This window comes from Arachis hypogaea, chromosome 19 (genome assembly GCF_003086295.3).
Source record: "Arachis hypogaea cultivar Tifrunner chromosome 19, arahy.Tifrunner.gnm2.J5K5, whole genome shotgun sequence".
Classification (NCBI taxonomy): domain Eukaryota; kingdom Viridiplantae; phylum Streptophyta; class Magnoliopsida; order Fabales; family Fabaceae; genus Arachis; species Arachis hypogaea.
Window position 1 is genome coordinate 70,516,803 of NC_092054.1, and position 14,576 is coordinate 70,531,378.

A 14,576-nucleotide genomic window follows, 5' to 3' on the forward strand; every position below is an offset into this window, starting at 1 on the left:
TAGATTCCCAGTTTCTCTATTATAGAGAGGGGCATGAGGTTTATTCCTGAACCAAGGTCACACAGAGCCTTAAAGATCATGGTGCCTATGGTACAAGGTATTATGAACTTCCCAGGATCCTGTCTCTTCTGAGGCAATGTCAGTTGATCCAGATCACTTAGTTCATTGATGAACAAGGGAAGTTCAACTTCCCAAGTATCAATGCCAAATAATTTGGCATTTAGCTTCATGATTGCACTAAGAAACTTGGCAGTTTGCTCTTCAGTAACATCCTCATTCTCTTCAGAAGAGGAATACTCATCAGAGCTCATGAAGGGCATAAGGAGGTTCAATGGAATCTCTATGGTCTCTAGATGAGTCTCAGATTCCTTTGGTTCCTCAGAGGAAAGCTCCTTATTGGTCATTGGACGTCCCAGGAGGTCTTCCTCCTTGGGATTCACGTCCTCCTCTCCCTCATTGGGTTCGGCCATTTTGCTTATGTCAATGGCCTTGCACTCTCCTTTTGGATTATCTTCTGTATTGCTTGGGAGAGTACTAGGAGGGATTTCAGTGATCCTTTTACTCAGCTGGCCCACTTGTGCTTCCAGATTTCTAATGGAAGACCTTGTTTCATTCATGAAACTTACAGTGGCCTTAGATAGATCAGAGACTAAGTTTGCTAAATTAGAAGTATTTTGTTCAGAGTTCTCTGTCTGTTGCTGAGTGGATGATGGAAAAGGTTTATTATTGTTAAACCTGTTTCTTCCACCATTATTAAAGCCTTGTTGAGGCTTTTGATCCTTCCATGAGAAATTTGGATGATTTCTCCATGATGAGTTATAGGTGTTTCCATAAGGTTCACCTAAGTAATTCACCTCTGCTATTGCAGGGTTCTCAGGATCATAAGCTTCTTCTTCAGAAGATGCCTCTTGAGTATTGTTGGATGCAGCTTGCATTCCATTCAGACTCTGAGAAATCATATTGACTTGCTGAGTCAATATTTTGTTCTGAGCCAATATGGCATTCAGAGTATCAACCTCAAGAACTCCCTTCTTCATAGGCGTCCCATTATTCACAGGATTCCTTTCAGAAGTGTACATTAACTGGTTATTTGCAACCATGTCAATGAGTTCTTGAGCTTCTGCAGGCGTTTTCTTTAGGTGAATGGGTCCACCTGCAGAGGTATTCAATGACATCTTAGATAACTCAGACAGACCATCATAGAATATATCCAGGATGGTCCATTCTGAAAGCATGTCAGAAGGACACTTTTTGGTCAGTCCTTTGTATCTCTCCCAAGCTTCATAGAGGGATTCACCTTCTTTCTGTCTAAAGGTTTGAACATCCACTCTAAGCTTGCTCAGCTTTTGAGGTGGAAAGAACTTGGCTAGGAAAGCCTTGACCAGCTTATCCCAAGATTTCAGGCTATCCTTAGGTTGAGAGTCCAACCATACTCTAGCTCTGTCTCTTACAGCAAAAGGGAAAAGCATGAGCCTGTAGACTTCAGGATCTACTCCATTAGTCTTAACAGTATCACATATCTGCAAGAATTCAGTTAAGAACTGAAAAGGATCTTCAGATGGAAGTCCATGAAACTTGCAGTTCTGCTGCATCAGAGAAACTAATTGAGGTTTCAGCTCAAAGTTGTTTGCTCCAATGGCAGGAATGGAGATGCTTCTTCCATGTAAATTGGAATTTGGTGCAGTAAAGTCACCAAGCATTCTCCTTGCATTGTTGTTGGGTTCGGCTGCCATCTCCTTTACTTGTTCAAAATTTTCAATCAAGTTGTCTCTGGATTGTTGTAATTTAGCTTATCTTAATTTCCTCTTCAGAGTCCTTTCATGTATGTGTGCACCTTGATGTGCTTGGATGTTGATTAGCTTTTGGATGGCCTCTTATTGTTGATCCTGCCTTTGTTCCAACCCGTGGAAGGATTCACCCCATTGTTTCCCTTGTTCCAGTTGCTGCTCCATCATCTGCTTTTGCCACTCCCCCTATTGATTCGTCCATCTAGAGAATGATTCTTCTTGGCGATCCATCATTTGTAGTTGGAGCTCCTTCTGTGCCTCTTGATTCTCCCAATATTGCCTAGATAAGCTATCAATGGCTTCTTGTAATTGGTGCATGTTCAAGGTGGCTGCGGCTTGCTCCTCTAGGTTTTGCCCTTCTATAGCTTGATGGGCTACTCTCTTTCTTATCCTTCGTTGAGGTAGGGGAGATGCAACAGCATGCATACGTCGGACAGTAATTGGGATACCAACTTTTATCCATTCGGGGTTTTCATCTTCGAACACCACCCTAGCCCTGTCGAACAGGCGAAAAATGGTGCTGGGATAGCCTAACCTTCCTCCAGAATCACTTTTCTCAGCCATCTTCCTAATGCCTTGGGCTATGAGTTCATGCACCTTGATCTCTCCCCCTTTAAGTATACATTGCACCATTGTTGCTCTCTTAAGATTCACCTCTGAATTGTTTCCGGCAGGGAGGATGGATCTCCTTACAATTTCGAACCACCCCTTTGCTTCAGGGGTGAGATCACCTCTTTTGATAAATTTGGGCTTTCCATTGGGATCTCTCACCTAGTCCACTCCTTGTACGCAGATATCTTTCATAATCTGGTCATAATTAGGACTACCATCTATTCGAGATTGATAGCTCTCTTCCTCAAATGGTATGGTTCGTAGTTTCAACACCCTCATGATGCTCATGGGACTAAAATCCACCGTTACTCCTCTCACAAAGCTTATATAAGATTCCTCTTTTCTATCATACCTCACTGCATTTGCGTAAAAATCTCTTACGAGTGTTGCATTTATTCTCGCGGTGACTGGGTCGGTGAGGAGCTCCCATCTTCTCTTTTCTACCTTCTCTGTGATTTCGGGACACTCAGTTTTCTTAACTTGAAAGCCTAGCTCATATATGATCTCCTTATCAGCCATCCATCTAAATTGAAGTTCATGGTGAAAGGTTCTAAACTTCTTTTCATCAAAAGGGCGTCGCTCCATAGGCTCCTTCCCCTTTCTTCTTTTAGAGCTTGATGATGCCATGAGTGATTTTTGAGAAGTGAAGGTGTTGAGGTTAGTGATGGACTTTGGCCGGTTAAGATAGGGTGTAGTGAAGGGAGTGAAGGAGAGTGTTTTTGGATGAGGTGAAGCACAAAGAGTGGGAATTGGAATGTGAAGGGGTTATGGAATAAGAACCACTTATATAGAGAGGTGGTAAGTGAATGGAAGGTGTGGATTGATGGAGTGGGTGTGTGATGAATGGATGGGGTTTAGCATGGGATGAGCACAAGGATCATCAACTTTATGATGGGGTTGGTTCAGTTTCCAAGTGTGTTCTTCTTCCAATGTTGCATGGCAACAATTCCCAATGCAATCCCCTTGAAGACACGTGTATAGTCCTCTCTTTTTGTGGTGGCTGAACCCTCCTTCAATTGTCCCATCAATTCTCCTACAAAATAAAAGAAATGTGATTAATAAAATTGTGGAAAGTGGCGGCAAAATTTAAAAAGTGGGGTAACTACTTTTTAAAATTTTTTTGTTTCTAATTTTTAAGTGCTATTCATGAGTGCAAACCAACTAACCAACTAAATGTCCACGTATGCAACATTGGTGACACCAAACTTAGTTTGGGGCTATGTGGTGTAAATGACTTGTTCAAGGCTCTAAGAGTGACATGATATGAGTTACATTTATGTTCTCTTAGTGTGCCATGAACACCAAACTTGTTCTTCACTATATGTTGCATAAAAGGATTCATTCAAGTGCATGTCAAAGTTGATTTGAAATTCATGAACTTTGCTTTATTAACTACTTTTAAAAGCATGTAAAACATGGGTTGCCTCCCATGAAGCGCTTCTTTAGCGTCACTAGCTTGACGTTCTGCCTTTGTCAGGGTGGTTTGTAATGCTTCAGATCTTCCCCTCTTGCAGTAAACCTATATCCATCGGCTTCATCAAGGATCTCCACATGTTCTAGGGAGAGAACTTTGTTGATGGTGAAAACCTTAGGTAACTGAGATGGGATGGTGGGGAGATGAGGTGGGATATATAGGAAGTAGGCTGAGATCACTTTATCCCCTGGAGAGAAATCCTATGTAGGGATCTTCTTGTTCCTCCATCTCCTTGGTGCCTTCTTCTTTGTTTCTTTTGTTGTTGCCCTGCTCTTTGTGGTCTCTTTTCCTAGGGAGACTTTGCTGCTGGTCTCATATGATTCTGGTGGTTTTGGCTCCACTTGAGTTTCCTTTAGCTGTGATACCTTCTGGCTATTTTGCTTAACAACCAAGGAGATTTCCAGGTGTACATTTTGTGCTTCAGTGATGGTTTCTCCCACCAGTGCTTTGTTGTGATTTTCCCTTGGTTCCTTGTTTTCCTGATCTGCTTCTTGTGAGGGTTTGAAGACATTGAATGCGAGTTGTTTATCATGTATCCTCAGTATTAGCTCTCCTCGCTCCACATCTATGAGCACTCTGGCTGTAGCTAGAAACGGTCTTCCCAATATGATTGGGTGGATGGGACTCTCTTCCATTTCCAATAGGACAAAATCTGTGGGGAGGAAGTAGTTTTCCACTTTCACCAACACATTTTCAACCACTCCCACTGCTTGTTTTTGAGTTTTGTCAGCCAGCCTGATGACTACGTCTGTGGGCATTAGCTCATTGATCTGCAGCTTCTTCATGAGAGATAGAGGCATTAAGTTGATGCTTGCTCCTAGATCGCAGAGTCCCTTATCAATCAGTGTGTCTCCTATGGCACAGGGGATGTGAAAACTCCATGGGTCCTTTTTTTTGTGGGCAACTCAGGTTGAATGAGAGTACTGCACTCCTTATTCATCACTATTGTTTGCCCTCATTTGAGTGAGCTCTTCCTGGTCAGCAGCTCTTTCATATACTTAATGTATGAGGGCATTTGTTGGAGAGCCTTGATGAATGGTATGTTTACATGGATAGATGCAAACATATCAAGGAACTTTGAGTATATTCTTTTTTCTACACCACCCTTGAGTCTTTGGGAAAAAGGTACATAGAGTTTCAGCAGCTCCTTCTGTGTAAGTGTGGGTTCTTGGTGATCCTCTTCTTGTGTCTCTACTGAGGTATCTCCAGGTTGTTTTAAATGTTTGTTCAACTCTTCCTCAGTACCCTTATCACTTATAGTGACCATCTTGCAATCTTCCCATCTGACCTTCTTTGCTTCACCTCTCAGGTTCTTCTCTGTGTCACTTGGGAAGCTATCAGTAGGTTTGGGAATCTTCTCAGAGAGGTATCCCACCTGAAACTCCAGCCTCTTGATGGTGTCTCCCTGGTTCTTGATATTGGCTCGCACCTCCTCCTTGAACACCTTGTTATCTTGGATTTCCTTACATATGCCTTCAAGTAGAGTCTCAATCCTTGATAGCCTTTCTTCCGATGATGGAGAGTTGAGATTGGAGGGATGAGAAAGGCTATTTTGGCTTTGGTATGGATGTTGAGATGTGTTGTTAGGTGAGTGCTGATATGATCTCTGTGTGGGATGTTGGTGAGCTGCATTGTTGTTGGGGTTGTAGTGTCTCTGATCTTGGCCTTGGTCTTGTTGATTTCCCCACCCAAAGTTTGGGTGGTTCCTCCAGCCAGGATTATACGTTTTGGAGTATGGGTCATGGTTCTGCCTAGGTAAATTTCCAATGTAGTTGGCTTGCTCCTGACTATCCTTTGCTTCTTCATTCACTCCTTCTTGAGTTGCTGCTGAAGAGGTGATTGCAGCTACTTAATTCCTCTCCATCTTCTTGGTGAGGTCAGCCAATTGCTTGGTAATCATCTTGTTTTGAGCTAGCAGTGCATCCACATTATTTAGATCTATCACTCCTCTAGTGTTGCCTCTTTCAGAAGCATAGAAGTAGTCATTCTCAGCTATAGTCTCAATGACATCTATGGCTTCTTCAATAGTCTTCTTCTTGTTCAGAGATCCCCTGGATGAGTGGTCTACTGCCTTCTTTGATTCATAAGAAAGACCTTCATAGAAAATGTGTAACTGCACCCATTCATTGAACATATCTGGCGGGCACCTTCTTGTCAAGTATTTAAAACTCTCTCATGCTTCATATAGAGTCTCACCATCTTGCTGTCTGAAAGTTTGAACCTCAGCTCTCAACCTGTTGATTCTTTGAGGAGGATAGAATTTCGCCAAGAATTTGTTTACCACATCTTCCCAGGTTGTTAAGCTCTCCTTCGGGAAGGATTCCAGCCATTTAGATGCCTTGTCCTTGAGTGAGAAGGGGAATAGAAGTAGTCTGTAAGTGTCAGGATGAACACCATTAGACTTCACAGTGTCACATATCCTCAGGAAGGTGGTTAGATATTGATTGGGATCTTCTTGAACACTTCCTCCGAATGAACACTTGTTCTGAACAAGGGTGATGAGTTGTGGCTTTAGTTGAAAGTTGTTGGCATGTATGGTTGGCTTTTGGATGCTACTTCCACAGTTTCCTGGGTTTGGATTGATGTAGGATCCTGGAAATCTTCTCTCTTGCCCAGCATGATGCATTGGGCCTTCTCTACCATGGTTGTGAGCCTCTTCTTCATGATGGTTCTCCATATTCTCATCCATGTCTGGTTCAAAATACTCCTCTTCTTCCTCCGTACCAACTACTCTCTTTTCTCTTGCTTCCCTTCTTAATCTAAGGAAAGTCCTCTCAGGTTCAGAATCAAAGGAAGTTGAAGCCCCGCTTCTTCTACCTGTCATACAACCAACAAGGCAAAAGCAAGAAGGGGGTAGATGCAGAGAGTATTCTTGTTAGAAATGTTGTTAGTGTGAGTGGTGCAATATATCAAAAAGTTAGTGGGTTAGTGAACTGAATTGTAAACAACTAAAAAAAGTAGGGGGAAAAGCAAGAAAACAGCTAAACTGAAAGTGAATTACTCAAATGAAATAAAAAAAATAAAAAAAAATGCTAAATCTAGTTATCCACCAATTTAATCATTGTTGATGCAAAATCAATCCCCGGCAACGGCGCCATAAACTTGATGCACGGAAACTTGTCTCTTAACAAATCTCCCTCGGCAAGTATACCGAATTGTCGTCAAGTAAAAACTCACAATAGAGTGAGGTCGAATCCCACAAGGATTGATTGGTCAAGCAACTTTAATTGGAGGAATGTTCTAGTTGAGCTAAGCAGAATTTGGTTTGAGAATCGCAGGAAATTAAATGGCGGAAAAGTAAATAGCAGAAAATGTAAATGCTGGAAATAAAGAGCTGAAAATAAATGACGGAAAGTAAATTACAGAATCTTAAACGGGGAAAGGGAGTTCAGCATGAAAGTAAATGGCAAAAACTAAAGAGAATGGGTAAGATCAGAAATGGAAAATTCATTGGGCTTAGGAGATGTTGCATTCTCCGGATCAAGTTCATTTTCATCTCTTCCTCAATCAATGCATTCATTGATCTCCTTGGCAATCTTAAGTGATTGAATTCCAATTCCTTGGTAACTCAATCTCTCAAATCTTGATCAATAGCCAATTCCTTGGTCTAATTTCTCATGAGAAGAGATGAAGTGTGGTCACTGATTATACCACATGTATTTCCAAATCAAAGTATTGGAAGAATTATATGTCACCATATCCGCCCAAACCCCAATTTGGTCCAACATGAGAAAGCATTTCTAGCATGATCTTTTCATTCCTCTTCCAAAGTTCAGAAGAGATCCAAGTATGAATAGTTTCTTTTCCAAGACAACTATCCAATTGGATGAAGATTGAAAGCTTTCAAGTAAAATCAAGAGAAAAGAAAGAAGAAGAATAATGAAAGCTATTATTGATCCATCAAATTACAATAGAGCTCCCTAACCCAATGAAAGGGATTTAGTTGTTCATGGCTCTGGGAATGGAAAGCAAAGATGGAGAGTACATTCTGAAGTAAAACTAGAAGTTGCAGAGAAAGTAAAATTATACGGAGAGTAGTCCTCTCAATCCAAAAGCTCCTCTCTAGTTCAAAACTACTCCTATATATACTACTCTTCTGATCTTCCAGTTGGCTCTTCAAGTCTTGGATATAGGCCTTTGGATCTTGAGTTGAAGCAGTTTTGAATCTTCAGTGGGCTCAACTTTACTTCCAGAGAAAGTGTGAAGTAGGCATGGACTTTGGCTAGGACGTTAGTGGCGTTAACGTTAAGTGAAAATCTAGGTTCAAGAACATTAGTGACAATCACCTTTTGCACTAACGTTCCTAGCCCAAGATGACTTACGTTAACTTCAACATTAGTGGCACTAACGTGACCACTAATGTTGCCTCTTGATCCATCACGAACGTTATTGGCGTTTACCTTTGCCAATAACGTTGCCCTTAGCCCCTTCTTCCCTACGTTAGAGTCCACGTTAGTGTAGCTAACGTGACTCTTAACATGGGTATGCCTCAATTTCGAGAGCGTTAGTGACACTTACCTTTGTCACTAACTCTCCAAACACCCCTTCTCACGTTAGTGTCCCACGTTAATTATCTTGACGTGGCCACTAACGTGGTGGTGATTGCCTTCTCCAACGTTAGCGACAAAGGTGAGTGTCACTAACGTTGGCTCATCAATTCTTTCCTCCACGTTAGCTTCCACGTTAATGTAATTAACGTGGAAACTAACGTGGCTCATAGTGGCTTGTTCCAACGTTAGTGACAAAGGTGAGTGTCACTAATGTTGGCGATTCCTTGCTCTTCCCACGTTAGAGTTTATGTTAATGTAGTTAACGTGACTCTTAATGTAGCCAATTGGGCTTAGTCCAACGTTAGTGACAAAGGTGAGTGTTACTAACGTTGGCATTGTCTTCCCTCTCCACGTTAGAGTTCTCGTTAACTGAGTTAACGTGACTCTTAACGTAGCAAATTGCCAATTGGGAGTGTTAGTGGTATTCACTTTTACCACTAACGCTGGAGCTTCCTTTTTCTCCACGTTAACTACCACGTTAATATAGTTAACGTGGAAATTAACGTGGGCCATGATGGTTTCGAAGGCGTTATTGGGGATCACTTTTCTCACTAACGTTGCAAGTGTATGCCCATTCAACGTTAGTGGTCACGTTAATTAGATTAACGTGGCTGCTAACGTGGTTCTTCCTTGCTTCCTTTGTCCTGAAATCAAGCAAATACAATGCATCAAAGCTCTAATCCAAGTTATGATATCATGCATCATCTATTTTATCATTCAATTCCTGCATAATTCTCATAAAATGATGTACAAATTCATGATGTTTTCTTGAATCAAGATGTAAGTGATTATCTACCCAAAACTTGCTTAATTCCTAAGAAAATGCATGAAACTACCCTAAAACAATAAAGAAAAGGTCAGTGAAACTGGCCAAAATGCCCTGGCATCACCAGTCCAATGTGTGTGATGACCCTTATTGTGGTTGTCAACCACAATCTTCATATGCATGTGACCCCATTCCTCGATATAGCCACACATCATACTCACAAGCCTCACATCACCATTCAACTCTACATGACCATAACTCATACACACCATATCAACCACCATTCGAATCACATATAGAACAACCACCATCCCAATACCAATATTCCCAAGAACCACAAATTCCACATACACCACCTCAAGAACTCCACCAATATGAACCACCTTCTGATTATGACAATCTTCCCTTAACCAATGAATTCTCTCTTCCAACACCACCTTCTGACGAAGCCTTCATATTAGAACTGAGAGACTTTGAATCTCGCATCTTAAGGCAGCAAGAGGAGGATGAAACTAAGTTTAAGGAGCTAAGAGCAAGGATAGCTAGTATGGTAGAAGCCGTGAATCACTTAACGTCCCACCTAAGTTCATGCACCATAAGTACCCCCATTGTTGAATGTGGAGAAACAATCAAGGAGCTTAGTGAGGATAGGAACTTGAAGCTCCATGGTGAGGAAGAAGAATTGAAGCAAGAAGGGCAACAAGAGGAGAAGAGAGAGATTAGCGAACAAAAGGAAGTAGTGAATGGATGTTTAGGATACGTTGAGCACATAAAGGAATCTCGAATTGAAGAACCCTCTTCCAAGAAGTTTGAAGGTGATATTGAAGAGAAGAGTAATGTTGCGGAAGTAAACAGAGAGTTGAAGGAAATTGATCAAGAAGTGGATTCCATCACTAGTAATTTTTTGCCCATGTTGATCAATTCCCTTGACGATCTTGTTGAACCTTCCCCCAATTGATCAGAAAGTAAGGTTGAGGAAGACTTGAAACCTCCAAAGCCTACTGAGGGTGAAGAACTGGGAGAAGTATTCCAAGCAACATGCGCTCCTATCTATGATGATTCCGAATCAACATATGATCCTTTCAAGTTTGAAGAGTCCTTCCCCAAATTTTCTAGACTTGATAGTGGGGTAGATTTCACTATACCTCCTATCTATGATGAGAGTGATGGGGAAGAAAAATGTGATCTTGAGGAAGCTTGGCATGAGGAGGAACTTGGAGAACCTTGCCAAGTGGTGGAAACCTCTAGAAGAGGATGGACGGGAGTAGAGCATGCTTTATCAAGATCTTTGGGAACTCCTCCACCTAATTCGTCATCCAATCCTTCACTTGAGTGGGTAAACCTTCTAACTCTCAGCTTTATTATCCCACTTGAGTATGGTTTGCTTGAAACGGATGGCCAACTTAGGGCGCTTTGTGGAATTAAGCGAAAGAGGAGGATGTTTATTGGTTGGCGTTCTAAATCTAGACTCATTATGGTGGGAAGCTCGATATTGAAGAGCATGGATTGGTGTAATGCTCAATTAAATGGGCCTAGGAGAGTAGTTTGGTGCTCCCATGAGAATTTTGCTTTCTTGTCACCCGGACAAAGTCAAGGCAATCAACTAGAAGATGGGTGCGAGGACAAGATATGGGATCCTGGATTATCCTATGATAGTCAATTTCAGGAGCTCACGTCTTGGAGAGGACCTCACCGAAGCTTAATAAAGAAGGTTGGAACTTCTGACAACCGATTGAAGGACAAGCACTCTTGGAGGTTCAAGGATGGATACAAGCATAAGCCACCTTGACAAGAAGCCTCCCAATGTCCAACTTAAGGACTTAAACTAAAAGTGCTTGGTAGGAGATATCCCACCATGGTGAACTCTTTTCATCCTCTTGTAGATATAATGATGAATGAATTGAGTTCCATTGTATAGAGTTTCTTTACTTTGTAGTGTATTTGCTTTGATTGCTAAGGTATCTGTACGTCCTATGCTTTAATTAGGGATAATTCTTTGAATTTGAGTTTTTGCTTGAATTGCAAGTTTTCTCAAGTTGTTTGAAAAATCCCCTATGTTTCAAAATGCGCTTAATTTCTTAGCTAGTTCTGGAGTTTTGGAGAAGGATGAAAAGTTATGAGGTCTTTTGATGCTCTTTGAAAAAAAAAACCCCAAGCCACGCGCAAGCGCATAGCGCGCGTGCGCGGCGGCTACTCATTTCAACTATCTGGGCCAAGAACCCGAGAGTTGTGCCACTTTTGGGCCAACTCAGTGTCTCGACCCACGCGGACGCACATTGTACGCGTCCGCGCCACTCCCTGTTTCTTCGCTTACGCGCTGGCGTGCTCCGCGCCTCTGCGTCCATTCCATAAGCTCAACCCATCCACGCGAACGCGCACAATGCGTGCGCGCGTCGATGCGTTTCAGCATCACCCAGGCTAAAGGACCCGAGAGTTATGCCAACTCTGGGCCTCTTTAGTGCCTCTGGCCTAGCATACCTGCGCGGACCCGCACCGTACGCATCCGTGCCAACCCCTAACTCTTCCATCCATGCGTAGGTGCGTATGGCGCCTCCGCGCCACTTCCCTATTTCTATCACCCACGCGGATGCGCACGGTGCGCGCTCGTGTGGATTTAAAAATTCCATTTAACCAGAGACGCGAAGCCCTAGCGCATTCGCGCAACCCCCATTCGTTCCCTTCATCCCCAATGTTCATTTCCCTCCATCTTCAAGCTCACCTCTGAGCAACCAACCACCGGCGGCCCTCCGGCGAGCGGTCCACAACCATCACCGCCGCTGTTACCACCCGACCCCCTCTTTCTCTCTCCCTTTCTCTCCTTCACTCGAACCTCTCTGTCTCTGCTCTCTCTCTCATAGCCAGCCTCGGCGCCGCCCCAAGCACCGCCATGACCACCAGTGTCACCGGCGCGAGCTTCACAATGACGTCAAACTACCACTCCACTTCACCTTCTTTTCATTTTCCCCGTTCAGTTTCTGCATTCCAGGTTCCATACCCCCCTGTTCTGCATCCTTTTTATCGCTTACTGTTAATTACATTAGTTTAGTTAGATTAGCTTAGTTAGTTAGTTTAGTTTGATTTAGGTGGTTAGTGAATCTGAGCTGAGTAGTGGATTTAGGCTTGTTTGAATTTCTGTTGCTATGTGAAATTGCTCTGTTTTTTTGCATTACTCCGTGTTCATTTAATCTGTTGGTGCTGCTTACTTGTAATGGATTGGTGAAGGGAATGCTGATTGAAGCAACTGCCCCTGTTCTCTGTGCTGTTTGATTCGCTTTGTTGCTGAACTATTGGCTGTATGTTACATCCATGTGAGCTCATATATATGATTTTGTGTTTCTAATTGTTGATGAAATCATATGGAATCTAATTTGACTGTTTGAATTTGGAAAATAGCCAATTTGCTGCTGAAATACTACCGGATTTTTCTCAACCATAGTCCTTGAACTGACCTTGTTTGATGGGTGTAGCAACTTCTAGTTAATGATTTCTATTCAATTAGAATTTTGTTGCTTAAATGGTTTTGAAAATCCTCAAGGGTATGTTTAAAGGTTTTTGGTCATGCTTCTAATACTCTTTGCTTTCAATGCTAACTTGCATATGTGCGTTACATGGTTGAGTAAGTTTTCAAATTGACCATAACTTAAAACTTCCTTAAAATTTTGTGCCTCTTTTGCTTAGACACACAAGTTTGAATGTTCTAGCCTATGTGACCAAATAGTTCATTATGTTCATACATAGTCTCATTAAGTCACATGGACCATGAGGTTTCCAATTCATATTTGAACTTGTGACTTGTATGCATTGTTAGAATTGGTGTTAAATGTGCTTGATTTACTTGTTTCTCAAGATCTTGATTTCACCAACACTACTATTGATCCTTGCATTGATTGATGGTTGTTCCATATTAGTTATTTTCTAGCTATGTCATATTTCATCATCGATGACTTGTTCCATTTCATGATTGTGAATGTGCTTACACTCCTAATTCGTGCATTCCTTTGGAACTTAGCTGGTAACCGCCATATCATTAATTTTCAAACTGATTTCTAACTTTAACCTGTTTAACCGACTAACCTCTTTTGGTTTTCAACTTAACTCTTTAGATCATTCTTTTGGATATGGTGCTTCCTAAGCATAGTGAACAAGTAATGTGCAAAACATGCATGAATTGAATTCTTGGTTTGAAGTTGGTTTGCATTTTGAATTATGTTTGCTTGCATTCCAAGAAATCTCATTTCTTTATTCACTTCATGAGTATGCTTTGCTTTGAACGCTTTATACCTATTTAGCAATCTGCTTATATTGTATCATCTCTATTTTTCAGGATGTCAGATAGAGGAAAAGCTATAGGCACTACTTCCAAAAAGAGGAAGCGCTCCAAGACCTCTACCCCCTCACCATATGTTAACTATGCCAAGAATCCGCTAAATGAAGAAGACATAGAAAATCAGCTACTCCCATCCACTGATTCAACCAAATTCTCCAACCTCTACTGCGAGCTACGCTTCTCCCATTATACAAAGAAGAACCTGAATATTGAGAAGAAGCTGAATCTTCCTAATGAAGTGAGGCGTGCCATAAATACCCGTATTTTGGAGTTAGGATTAGATTTCATTGATAGGAACTTAGGAAGGATTAACATCTCATGGGTTAAGGAGTTCTACTGTAACTTCTTCCGAATGAACTTGGATTCAGTGCACGTAAGGGGTAGAGAGATTATGATCACTGAGGAGGCTATAGGGGATGCACTGCTTTGCAGAGTTAGTACTCCTGACACTTGTGCCTACCAGCAGGCAGAGGTAGCCCTCCTCTCCATGACTTTTGACTATGAGGTGCTTAAGCACATGATTGCTACACCAGACGCTCCCTGGGTGATGGATTCGAACAACAAGAAGCCTAAGGGGATGCTATCTGCATATCTGTCTAAGGAGGCTAGGACCTGGCAGCAGATATTTGCCCACTACGTCTTGTTTACCACTCACTTCTCAGAGATTCCGATGGATATGCTACTTCTGATTGGGTGTGTCATGGAAGGGAAAGAGGTGTATTTCACCCAACTGATTAGGCATAGCATGTGGAGAGCTCATATCTGTGGCTTGCTACCATTTTCTACACTGGTTACTAGTTTAGCTGAGCTAGCTGATGTCCCGTGGGAGGACGACGACGTGACACCACCACCCCCAGATGACGACGACAAGGAAGTTACTATTCCATGGGGTGGATGGGTGCACAAGAAGCCCCCGACCAGACGTCGTTCTCGGGCTAGAGCGGTAGTTGATGCAACCAGACCCTTTTCCTCCACAGCAGCAGAACCCTCTTCATACACAGCAGCCGCAACATCCTTACCATCGCCACCACCAGCATCTGAGCCGACTTATCTGTTAGTG

At 42.2% G+C, this 14,576-nt stretch overlaps 2 non-coding genes across 2 annotated transcripts; both read left to right on the forward strand.

Annotated features, from left to right (window-relative positions):
- Positions 1-1,229: 1,229 nt before the first annotated feature.
- On the forward strand, positions 1,230-1,337 carry LOC112781807 (small nucleolar RNA R71). The gene has a single exon (XR_003192565.1). It is a non-coding gene; the product is annotated as a small nucleolar RNA R71 (small nucleolar RNA).
- Positions 1,338-6,002: 4,665 nt separating this feature from the next.
- On the forward strand, positions 6,003-6,109 carry LOC112780802 (small nucleolar RNA R71). The gene has a single exon (XR_003191616.1). It is a non-coding gene; the product is annotated as a small nucleolar RNA R71 (small nucleolar RNA).
- Positions 6,110-14,576: the final 8,467 nt, after the last annotated feature.